At 37.9% G+C, this 10,755-nt stretch overlaps 1 pseudogene; it reads right to left on the bottom strand.

Moving 5' to 3' along the window:
* Nucleotides 1–2,575: 2,575 nt before the first annotated feature.
* Nucleotides 2,576–2,689, bottom strand: LOC139886830 (small nucleolar RNA R71; annotated as a pseudogene).
* Nucleotides 2,690–10,755: the final 8,066 nt, after the last annotated feature.

Genomic DNA, 10,755 nt, shown 5'->3' with positions numbered 1-10,755 from the left:
AGTTAGTCCGGTACGGTTACCGCGGTTTGTGGCTCTACGAAAAATACTAATCTAGAGTTTGAAGGAATTAGGGATTTGGTTCTCGGTGAAGACGCTCGTAGGAGAAACTCGGGGGAATCGTCATCCGAATCCTTGTTAAGTACTGACAACAAGGGTATAAAAATTGATCGTGGTGGTGAGAAGAAGGGTATGAAGAAGTCAAAGAAGCGGTATCCATCAAAGGACCGAAGTGAAGCTATTTTTTAGGGTTGTAATCAAAAGGGACACTTTCAGAGGAATTGTAAAAAATTCTTCGGCGAAAGGTGTTAACTTTACCGCGGAAGATTCGGATGATGGACTTTTGTGTAGTGTTGAAGATTCGGTGGAGTCTTGAATCTTGGATTCGGGAGCTTCGTTTCATGCCTCACCCACTAAGATTTTGATGATGAATTAAGATCGTATCAACGTAAGGTTAGATTGGAAAACAATAAAAAGCTTGAAATTGAAGGTATAGTAGATGTTGATTTGAAGACTACTCTTGGTTCTAATTGGACTTTGAAAGATGTGAGGTTTATTCCTAAGTTGAAAAGAAAGCTTATCTCAGTTGGTCAATTAGATGAGGAAGGTAATGATCGGTTCATAAATACCGATCGTATTTGATATTAAGAGATGGATTTTACACGTGCATTTGAAGTTTAAAAAGTTGTTTTATAAGGTTTTCATGATGGGCAACAAGTCAAGACAAAACGCGAAAACGGGGGTTAAAACAAGAAAAAAATGCGAAAACTGGAACCCAGCCACAAGGAGGCGGCTGGTGGGCGCATGTAGGCGCCTGGCCTGGGTCACAAATTGTCTCAGGTGGAATATGGGCATAAGGAGGCGCCTGGATTTGGCGCCCGGGCGTAATTTGCGCCCGGTGAGCATAATTTGCGGCTGGAACTATTTTTGGATAAAATTTGAGGCCGAATTTGAGGGATTTAATGCTTGGGGGTTACCCTACTTCACCCCTATATAATGAAAACCTAGGCTATGAATTTATAACCTTTTCCATCAGTTTTTAGAGCATCAAACACACAAACACACATCATCAATCATCATCAAATCAAGATTCAAGCTAGATTTCAAGGAGTGTTCATCATGCAACTTCAAGAAGCAACCATGATCAATCACCAACATGTTTGGCTAGTTTCTTCTACTTTATTCCTTGCATGAACAATTATTTTATGTTTAGTTCTTCATTTACTTATGGGATTCTTGAATTTGTAATCCTTATGTCTTTTGGTTTATAATTTCATTGAATCTTTTGAATTATCATTTAATGCAAGTTTAAAAGTTATTGATTGTTGCAAGATAAGTGATTGATATTTAACATCTTGTGCTTAATCCAACCTAGTTACAATTTAGTATAGGGATAAAGACAACATGTGTAGGTAGGATTGCTTGTGCCCAAGATAATCATAAATTGGAAAACTAAAGAAGTCTTGTCTATGAGATTTAGTTGATAATTTGATAGCATAAGGATTTGTTGAACTAATGCATGCATAATTGGGATTGTCAAGGAATAAAGACTTCCATCCAATTGATTACAACCTTTTTAATTAGCTCATTGTTTATGCTCTTAAATACTCAAAGTTTACACTTGCTTAGTAATTGTTAATCTACTCTTTACTTTAGTTAATTTTAGTTAATCACAAACAAACAAATCCTGAAATTACTTGCTAGTTAACCATAGCTTCCCGTGGAACGAATCCTGCTTACCCTATCTAAAGTAGAGTAATTAGGCTATTTTTGACCGGCCCTTCGACAACGATCAAATTTTGGTGCCGCTGCCGGGGAAGTGTGCGCTTGATTGCAAGCTCTTATTTTATTGCTTTCGTGTTAAATTAGAAAAACCATAAAAATTATAAAACCAATAAAAATCCAAAAAGATAGTGTTTTGTTTATTTTGTTTTTGTTAGTTTTACGCTCGGTGTTCTTGTTTTTGTTGAAGTGCAGGTTAGTGTATGCAAACTCGGAGTTTGGGAGATCAAAATCTTAAGCCTTTAGACCCGGAAATCGAGAAATCCACAAACGCTAATTGAAAAGCTACGAGAATTTTAATGGGCTCGACAGTGGCTTCAGCATCAACTCAACCACAGTTAGAGTCACATCTGATTGTTCCACCAAACTCTCCTAAATCAGATTCCGATACTGAAGAGGAAGTTTTTGATCAATGAGACGAGATGGCCGAACGATAAAGAGGAGTAGATACCTACTACCAACCGAGTGATTTTGAGGATCACTCACCCATTGTTTTTCCTGCATCGGCAGGAGGAAACAATCGACGATTTGAGGTCCGACCTCAACTCATTTCAATCTTGCCAACCTACCGAGGTATGGCTAACGAGGAACCATATGAACACATCACTGAGTTTAATGAGATATGTGCTACTAATCAGGTAAACGGTTTCACTGATGATGAGGTACGTCTGCGATTATTTCCTTATTCACTTAAAGATAAGGCAAAACGATGGTTTCTCTCTTTACCCGCCCGGAGTATTAATATTTGGGCGGTGATGAAAAAACGGTTTTTAGAGGAGTTTTATCCCATAAGTAAAACTTCAGACATGCGTACGCAAATATAATCTTTTAAACAATTACCGGGTGAATTATTTCATGAAGCGTACGAGTGTTTGAAGGAGTTACATAGAGCATGCCCACACCATGAGATACCAAAGTGGGAATTGGTTAAAATTTTCTATGATAGTTTGGAATCCCAAAATAGGAAATTCCTTTTGGCGGCTAGTGGTGGGGCATTTTTAACTCGATCTAGTGATAACGAGTGGACCTTCTTTGAGCAATTAAGCAAGGGTTCAAAAACCCAAGCTTCGGTTAATCGTAAACAAACTAGTACCTCCCGGGTGAATCATGTTTCCGACTTGGGCGGTTCATCAAGGAACCTTGAGCAAGAACTAGATGATTTAAAAATACTTATATTTAACAACCCAAACCAGGGTCTTGCTTGTAATGTTTCGCAGGTTCAGGAGGTTTGTGAGATTTGTGGAGATCCTTCTCACTTTGCATACGGATGTAGAAATAGGATTCCACCGGTAAATCAACAAATAGTGGAGGAACAAGTTAATGAGGTTCAGGGACGAAGATTTGATCCATACTCCAACACGTATAATCCGGGTTGGAGAAACCATCCTAATTTCAGTTGGAGCAATAACAATGCTCTAAATGCTAACCAAGGGAACCAACAAAGACCGCAAAACAACATTCAAAATCAGGGTAACTTTCAGAACCAATGCAACTATCAAAGAAACTATCAAAATCCTTATCCCAACAATCAAAACCAAAACCAAAACCAAAACAATTACCAAAATCAAAGCCAAAATCAAAATCAAAACAGTACTCCACCCAGTCAACCATCTAGCTCGGATGCCAAGATGGATGCGTTTATCTTCGAAATGCGGAAAATAGTGGAAGTGCAAAACAAGTCAGTTGGTGCATTGACTAAGGAGATTGGTAATGTAGCGGAGAGTAAGGGAAATCGGGAGCCGGGTACCATTCCGAGTTATACAGTGTTAAATCCAAATCATAAGGACTCGGGAAAAGGACATAGTGTAAACATGGTAGGCACCTTGCATAGTGGAAAGAAGTATGACAACAAGGTCGGTGAGAAAGAGGTAGCTCAACGCGATGCACGTAAGTCTCCTATCGTTCTTGATGAGGAGGATGAGGTAAGTAAAAATAATGACCTTGGGAAGGGGGTGGAAAATAAAGAACTCATCATTGAGGAAATTGGGAAATCGGGTACGGAACCAAAAACCGTTCCATTTCCCAAGGCCTTAGAGTCCCCGAACCAATTCTCTTATAGGAAAAAGGGACCGAAAAAGGATGATATGTGGGAGACATGTAAACAAGTAAAAATAAATATTCCACTTATTGATGCAATCAAACAAATTCCTGCATATGCTAAGTTTTTAAAAGATTTGTGTGTTTAAAAGCGTAAACTCAACGCATCATTGCCCAAAAAGGTAAAATTAACTGAAAAAGTGAGTGCTGTAATTTCGGGTTCACTTCCACCTAAGTTTAAGGACCCGGGGACACCATTAATTTCGGTTACGGTGGGTAATGTTAATGTCAAAAAGGCTTTGTTGGACTTAGGGGCTAGTATTAACATATTTCCATCGTACCTTGTTGACCGATACGAGTTGGGAACTTTAAAACACACTGATATTCTCGTTCAACTTGTGAATCAGTCAATGAGAACTCCAAGGGGTATGTTGGAAAATGTGATTGTAAAAGTGGAAGACTTTTAGTACCCAGTAGATTTTATAGTTATGGACATGGAGACCACCTTTAGGGATACCCAACCGATGATCATTCTTGGTCGTCCATTTTTGGCCACAATTGATGCTCTTATCAATTGTAGAACCTGGGTTATGGACATTTTTTTTGGTAATAAGAGATCACGAATTAATATTTTTAATTCATTACATACACCGGATGTCCAGGATTATTTTTTGTTGGATACTAACCATGAACAGGTCCAAACGTATGCATTAGATGTGAAAGACAAAGATGAGGTAAGGAAATCTAGTGAAGAGGGTATGACAAGTGAATTCATGGAATCTCAAATAAGAAGTAATGCAGAAATTTTGATGAGTCAACAAGAGTCGATACAAAATCTTGAGCGAGAATTGAAATATCTGAGTCAAGTTCTTGAAACCAAGTTGAGTTCGTCTATTAGCACCACTTGTTCATTACCGATTATAGAAACCGTGATGGCAGTATCCACCTTTGTTGGGGTGGATGACAAAGTTTCTAAATGTGAAGAGGATGAATATTTGGTAACACCGAAGACGATTAGGCCTTCCCGACCACCATCAATGAGAAAATTAAATGAGCAGGTATCTAGTGATAACAAAATGGAGAATTGTGTTGGGAATGTGTCTGTTGATACACTTGAAAAGTCTGAAGAATTCGATGAAAAAGTAGTTAAAGTAATGGGAAAAACCGTAGAAAAACTCGTTGAGCGGTTTGGAGGTCACAAGATCAAAGTGAATAAGAATGAAAAGGTGAAATCTTGAGTTGATTATGAGGTGATTTCCAATTTAGAGGATCTTGAAGGGCCTAAGTGTGGGGGAGATAGTGAAAACCCGCCACATAGTTCTTTGAGGCATGATAGTGAGTGTAAGGAATATGTGGATGACCATGTGCTTGATCGTTCTATGAGGAAATTATATAGACTGGTCCATGATGCTAGGAGTAGAGGGGATGAAAGCTTAACCAACAGTCTTGTGTGTAACTTGTCTCCTAAAGAAAAACCTAAATTGTTTGAGTTAATGCATGTGGCTAAGGAGAATGATGTGTGGTTGGATTCTAAGTTGAGGAAAGTTGGAGATAGTTAAGGTTCTCATAAAGTGAGGGAAGGAGGAACCTTCTACAGTCCTGGAATTAGCTGAAGTGGCGAAAGAGTCGTGTGCACGACTCGGAAATAAAAACTGCACAAACTATGTGTAGAGTTTGTAAGTCTTCTTTATTTTATTTTTAGTTTATTTCTATTTTATTTTTATTTTTAGATAAATGAACTTTGTGGGTATGTTCACTGCAAGCCCTTACGAGACAAAACTCGTCCACCCGAGGGAATCGGGTGGTTTAAAGGCTTGTTGCACATGCTAAGTGCAACCGTGAGTCCTACGGAAGTGGCTAGTTAGATTTTACCCTTTTCTTTTATTTTTCTTTTCTAAGTTGTAATGGAAGGATAAATGTAATCGAATGGAATGTGTGATGATGAATCAAAATGGTGTGCGGTGGTTACTATTGGATGGTGAACGTGCGAGTATCTTGGTAATATGTTAAATTTTTCCTTTTCCTTTTGACATAAGTATTGTAATACTTTAAACATGCGTACGAGGGCGTAGCATGGTTCAAGTGTGGGGGAGAGGGGAAAATTAAAATTTTCTTTTGGGATACATTATTTGGGTTTGAAGCTTAAAATGAGTAAAACATTATGATTATTGTGAATGAACAAAATTTTTGGTTTATCATAATTTCATCACAACCCAAGTGTAAGATTGTTAAAAAGATTGTGAAATGATAAACGGGAATGGCATGTGGTAGTAATGAATATTGTGGGTATTAACTTCGTGATTAAAATGGTGTGCGGTGGTTACTATTGGATGGTGAACGTGCGAGTATCTCGGTAATATGTTAAATTTTTCCTTTTCCTTTTGACATAAGTATTGTAATACTTTAAACATGCGTACGAGGGCGTAGCATGGTTCAAGTGTGGGGGAGAGGGGAAAATTAAAATTTTCTTTTAGGATACATTATTTGGGTTTAAAGCTTAAAATGAGTAAAACATTATGATTATTATGAATGAACAAAATTTTTGGTTTATCATAATTTCATCACAACCCAAGTGTAAGATTGTTAAAAAGATTGTGAAATGATAAACGAGAATGGCATGTAGTAGTAATGAATATTGTGGGTATTGACTTCGTGATTAAAAAGAGTGAAACATCATAATTTATGATCATAAATTTTGAAAAGTTAAAAACTTTTTGGTGATTAAATTGTGATTGCAAAGAAAGTCAAAATGTGTTACAAACCGAAAATAACTCGGGTAGGTTAAATCTCGTGCGTTGTCCAGAGTATGATTGATTACAATGTAAAGCTGGAACAGGATTATCCCGCGCAAAGCTTAGTGTTTGCAGTTATAACCCATGAATTGACGAATTGAAAAGTACAAAATGTCGTTTCCTGTTCATTCACATCTTGTTTCGATACCGGGAACAAATGCTAGTGCTTGGACTTGTTCTGTGTCGCTATCCAAAACCAGGATTAACTGTGGATGACACTAGCTATACCCGCAGTTCGCTGCAAAATAGCCAGTATAGGGGCTGGATAAATATTCCTACACGAGAGCCATGCTTGGGGCTAAAATCAAAAAACGAGAGCTCGATGGAGCCAAATCCATAAAACAGCCAGTATAGGGGCTAGATAAATATTCCTACACGAGAGTCTTATTGGGGCGTATAATACCGCTAAAAATAGAGCTAGATGGGGCTAAATCCACAAAAACTATTTCTCATTATAAGTCACGTGGGACTTAAATTCCAAAACCCTTCGTCGATTGTCCACCCTGCTCCGAGAGTCACCGAAGGAGTTGTTGGGGCATGAGATGAGTGTCGTGATCCTAAAACACCAGGAGAACCAAAAAGGGTGTCTTCGGACACTCTGGCATACCAACCTTTAAAACAAAGATGGAACTAACGGTAACTCTTCTAGCCTAACAACTAGAGCGTAGTATGTAACTTGTACCATGGTTCTCTTATCTAGTTCATATGGAGGATGGCTCTCACTTGACTTATGTTTTATTTGAAGATCACCAAGTTTGAAGTTTTGTTATATTTTTGAAGTATGTGCTTGAGATGAGATGTTCATATAATCGGAAAGTTAAAGTTGGTTAAGTGAGAGCCATGTTACAAGAATTTATGTTTCACATTGAGTTCAAGACGCTGCGGTTTTATACAGTCCTTTGAAGATTTATTAGTTGTTAAAAGCTTAATTAGAGGTTTGAGTCGAAGATTTGAGTTTGAGATTGTTTGAGGACAAACAATGACAACTGTGGAGGAGTTAATCGGTTCATAAATAACGATCGTATTTGATATTAAGAGATGGATTTTACGCGTGCATTTGAAGTTTAAAAAGTTGTTTTATAAGGTTTTCATGATGGGCAACAAGTCAAGACGAAACGCGAAAATGGGGGTTAAAACAAGAAAAAAATACGAAAACTGGAACCCAGCCGTAAGGAGGCGGCTGGTGGGCGCATGTAGGCGCCTGGCCTGGGTCACAAATTGTCTCAGGTGGAATATGGGCATAAGGAGGCGCCTGGAATTGGCGCCCGGTGAGCATAATTTGCGGCTGGAGCTATTTTTGGATAAAATTTGAGGCCGAACTTGAGGGATTTAATGCTTGGGGGTTACCCTACTTCACCTCTATATAATGAAAACCCTAGGCTACAAATTATAACCTTTTCCATCAGTTTTTAGAGCATCAAACACACAAAAACACATTATCAATCATCATCTAATCAAGATTCAAGCTAGATTTCAAGGAGTGTTCATCACACAACTTCTAGAAGCAACCATGATCATCATCACCAACATGCTTGGCTAGTTTCTTTTACTTTATTCCTTGCATGAACAATTATTTTATGTTTAGTTCTTCATTTACTTATGTGATTCTTGAATTTGTAATCCTTATGTCTTTTGGTTTATAATGTCATTGAATCTTTTGAATTATCATTTAATACAAGTTTGAAAGTTTTTGATTATTTCAAGACAAGTGATTGATATCTAACATCTTGTGCTTAATCCAACCTAGTTACAATTTAGTATAGGGATAAAGACAACATGTGTAGGTAGCATTGCTTGTGCCCAAGATAATCATTAATTGGAAAACTAAAGAAGTCTTGTCTATGAGATTTAGTTGATAATTTGATAGCATAAGGATTTGTTGAACTAATGCATGCATAATTGGGATTGTCAAGGAATAAAGACTTCCATCCAATTGATTACAACCTTTTTAATTAGCTCATTGTTTATGCTCTTAAATACTCAAAGTTTACACTTGCTTAGTAATTGTTAATCTAGTCTTTACTTTAGTTAATTTTAGTTAATCACAAACAAACAAATCCTGAAATTGCTTGCTAGTTAACCATAGCTTCCCGTGGAACGAATCCTGCTTACCCTATCTAAAGTAGAGTAATTAGGCTATTTTTGACCGGCCCTTCGACACCGATCAGGTTACACGGTTACTTTTGATTATTGCCAATGGAAGGTGGTTACGGGTAGTAGGGTCGTGGCTCGTGGACATAAAAGGGGAACTCTTTATATGGTTGAGGTGTTTGATGAAAACACTGTACTTGCTACAGTTGATGTTGGAGATAGTTCTACTCTATGGCACTGAAGGCTAAGGCATATAAGTGTAAAATGTATGAAGATGCTTGTTTTGAGTGGGAGAATTCCGTGTTTGAAGAAAGTGGAACTTGGGTTTTTCGAACCATGTATATATGGGAAGCAAAAGAAGGTGACTTTTGGGAAATCGGGGAATGCGCCCAAGTTGGAGAAATTAGAGCTAGTTCATACGGATGTGTTTGGTCCAAAGAATGTAGAATCACATGGAGGTTCTCGCTATTATGTCACCTTCATTGACGACTCCACTCGAAAGGTATGAGTTTATTTTCTTAAAGCTAAATCCGATGTATTTGATACTTTTGTGAAGTGGAAAGCTATGGTAGAGAATGAAACTAATTTAAAAGTGAATTGCTTAAAGTCGGATAATTGAGGGGAATATGGTAGTCTTGAGTTTAAAGTCCATTGTGTAAAGCTCGGTATTAAGATGTTAAAGACGGTACCAGAGACAACGCAACACAATGGGGCCTCCGGACGTATGAATCGTATGTTGAATGAAAGGGCTAAGAGTATGTGACTACATGCCGGTTTTCCTAAGATATTTTGGGCGGATGCGGTTAGTACGGAGACTTATTTGATCAATAGGGGACCCTGAACACCATTGGGTTTTCGAATTACCGAGGAAGAATGGCAAGGTAAAAAAGTGAGTTGTAGTCATCTAAGAATCTTTGGGTGCAATGCATATGCAAATACAAAGGATGCGGATAGAAACAAGCTTGAGGCTAAGTCAAAGAGGTGTACTTTCATTGGTTATGGTTCAGATGAGATGGGTTATTGATGTTGGGATAACGATGCTAGAAAAGTTGTTCGTTCGCGTGATGTTACCTTTGATGAAGATTCAGTTTAAGACAAACCGGAAATGGGGAGTCCTAAACCGGATTATGTTACTTTTGATGATGTTTCTATTGATGATCTTGCAGGTTCTAGTAGTAGTTCGGGTAACAATGAATTGTCGAATAATGGTGAGGTGTCACAAAGTGCTAATGATGAAGATGGTTCGGAAAGCGGTGAAAGTTCCTAACATAGTGGGAGTTCTAGTGATGAGGAGGATGATGATGATGATGGAACCAGTCCAACCATACCGGTTGCTCCTACACTAAGACGTTCTACTAGAGTGCCCAAGCCTAATCCTAAATATTCTTCATCAACAAACTACTTGCTCTATACCGAGAATGGTGAACCCGAGAGTTACTTTGAGGTGAGACAATCTAAAGAATCCATACAATGGAAGCTTTCCATGAAAGAATAGATGGGCTTACTTGAGAAGAATAAAACTTAGTCACTAGTGATCTTACCTCATGATAAAAGGGCGTTGCAAAATAAATGGGTGAATCGGCTAAAGAATGAGTTGGATGGCAAGAAGAGGTACAAGGCTTGGTTTGTGGTCAAAGGCTTTCAACAAAGGAATGAGTTGATCACAACGAGATTTTATCAACAGTAGTTAAGACTTAAGATGACTACTATTCGGTTGGTACTTGCTATAGTTGCATATGAAGACTTACATCTAGAGCAATTAGATGTGAAGACCGCATTCTTACACGGAGATCTTCATGAAGAGAAATATATGAAGCAACCCGAGGGCTTTGAGGTAAAGGGTAAAGAGAAGTGGGTTTAGCCTTGTTTTGTGCATGTGTCACGACCCTACTTTTTCCGATATCTTTTACCGTTTATTATTTAACGTTCGTTAATTTTTATTCTTGCCACGTCATTCTATGACTTATATTATTATTTTAGTAATAGTATATTATTTATTATGTGTTATATGAATATTTGTATTCGTATTTAAAGTTGTACGTTTTTACTTGTCGTG

This window comes from Rutidosis leptorrhynchoides, chromosome 1 (assembly GCF_046630445.1).
Source record: "Rutidosis leptorrhynchoides isolate AG116_Rl617_1_P2 chromosome 1, CSIRO_AGI_Rlap_v1, whole genome shotgun sequence".
In the NCBI taxonomy this organism is placed as follows: domain Eukaryota; kingdom Viridiplantae; phylum Streptophyta; class Magnoliopsida; order Asterales; family Asteraceae; genus Rutidosis; species Rutidosis leptorrhynchoides.
This window is presented reverse-complemented; position numbering and strand designations above follow the sequence as displayed.